This window comes from Dama dama, chromosome 22 (assembly GCF_033118175.1).
Source record: "Dama dama isolate Ldn47 chromosome 22, ASM3311817v1, whole genome shotgun sequence".
Taxonomy (NCBI): Eukaryota; Metazoa; Chordata; class Mammalia; order Artiodactyla; family Cervidae; genus Dama; species Dama dama.
In genome coordinates this window covers 21,651,116-21,653,574 of record NC_083702.1, presented here as the reverse complement: position 1 = coordinate 21,653,574, position 2,459 = coordinate 21,651,116, and positions in this window count along the sequence as shown.

Sequence of the window (2,459 nt, the reverse complement as noted above, 5' to 3'; positions counted from 1 at the left end):
CCAAGAATCAAGGCAAACTGGAAGTGGCCAAACAGGAGATGGCAAGGGTGAACGTCAATATTCTAGGAATCAGCGAACTAAAATGGACTAGAATGGGTGAATTTAACTCAGATGACCATTATATCTACTACTGTGGGCAGGAATCCCTTAGAAGAAATGGAGTAGCCATCATAGTCAACAAAAGAGTCTGAAATGCAGTACGTGGATGTAATCTCAAAAACAACAGAATGATCTCTGTTCATTTCCAAGGCAAACCATTCAATATCATGGTAATCCAAGTCTATGCCCCGACCAGTAATGCTGAAGAAGCTGAAGTTGAACAGTCCTATGAAGACCTACAAGACCTTATAGAACTAACGCCCCCAAAAGATGTCCTTTTCATTGTAGGGGACTGGAATGCAAAAGTAGGAATTCAAGAAACACTTGGAGTAACAGGCAAATTTGGCCTTAGAGTACAGAATGAAGCAGGGCATAGGCTAATAGAGTTCTGCCAAGAGAATGCACTGGTCATAGCAAACACCCTCTTCCAACTACACGAGAAGACTCTACACATGAACACCACCAGATGGTTGACACCAAAATCAGATTGATTATATTCTTTGCAGCCAAAGATGGAGAAGCTCTATATAGTCAGCAAAAACAAAACTGGGAGAAGATGGTGGCTCAGATCATGAACTCCTTATTGCCAAATTCAGACTGAAATTGAAGAAAGTGAAGAAAATCACTAGACCATTCAGGTATGACCTAAATCAAACCCCTTATGACTATACAGTGGAAGTGAGAAATAGATTTAAGGGACTAGATCTGATAGACAGAGTGCCTGATGAACTATGGATGGAGGTTCGAGACAGGAATCAAGACCATCCCCAAGTGAGATATCACTGCATACCTATTAGAATGGTCAAAATCCAGGACACTGACAAATCAAGGGCTGGTGAGGTGGAGCAACAGGAAATCTCTGGTTACTCCTGGTGGCAATTCAAAATGGTGCAATCATTTTGGATGACTGTCTGGCAGCTCCTTACAAAACTAAGCTCCTGCCATATGATCCAGCAGTCATATACCTCAGTACTGCCCCAAAAAGGTTGAAAGTTTGTGAACACACAAAACTTTGCGCATGGATGTTTATGGCATATTTATTCATAACTACCAAAACTTGGAAGCAACTAAGATGTTTTTTAGCAGGTGAGTGCATAAATAAACTGGTATTTTCAGATAGTGAGGTATTATTCAGTGCTGAAAAGAAACTACCTGTTAAGTCGTGAAAAAACATTGAGGAAATTTAAATGCATGTTACTAAGTGAAGTAAGTCAAAGTTCTGTATGATTGAAAAGGCTACATTCTCTATGATTCCAATTATATGACACGCTAGAGAAGGCAAAATTATGGAGACAATAAAAAGATCAGTGGTTTCCAGGGATGTGAGGAAAGCGAGGGAGATGAATAGGCAGAGAATGAAGGATTTTTAGGACAGTGAAAATGCTCTATATAATATTATAAAAACAGGTGTGTATGTTATTATCCATTTGTTCAAACCCACAGAGTGGGCAACACCAAGAGTGAACCTGAAGGTGAAGTATGAACTTTGGATGATTAGGATGTGTCAGTATGGGATCAATTGTATGTTTTTAAATTTTATTAATGTATTTTTAATATTTGCTTATTTATTTGGCTGCATTGAGTCTTAGTGGCGGCATGTGGGATCTTCACTGTGTCATGTGGGATCTTTCTGTGTGGAATACAGACTGTAGTTGTGGTATGAAGGCTTAGTAGTTGCAGAGCATGGGCTTGCCCTGTGGCATGTGGAATCTTATTTCTTGGACCAAGGATTGATCTGTTTCCTCTGCATTGTAAGGTGAATTCTTAATCACTGGGCCACCAGGGAAGTACCTATTAGTTGTAATAAATATATCACTCTTGTGAGTTATACTGATACTGGGAAAGCTATGCATGTTCTGGGGCACAAGTCCATGGGAAATCTCCTTACTTTCCTCTTAATTTTGTTATAAACATAGAATTGCTCTAAAAAATTAGGTCTTTAAAAAAACCTATCAGAAGAAAAAACTTTTTTTTAAAGTAGGTAATGAGATGGATGGTTTTTATGTATTCAAAGAAGGATTTAAAGTGGTGAAATTTGAGCAGATTTGAATAAAGTGAGGATGCATGATTGATAAAGGAACAAGCTTGGAATTTTGGATAAATGCCAGGAAGATCAGTGGGTCTAGAATGGAGCACAGAATTAGGTAGAGAAGTTAGGAAGTTCAGAGTCAGTAGTGTGCTGACCATAGTAACAAACTTGGATTTTTTTTTTTTTCTGATGGGATAAAATGGTGGCAATCCATTGGAAATTTTGAAATAGAAGAGTAATGTGATCTTAAAATGACTGGTGGGCTTCCCTGGTGGCTCAGATGGTAAAGAATCTGCCTGCAATGCAGGAGACCTGGGTTTGATTCCTGGGT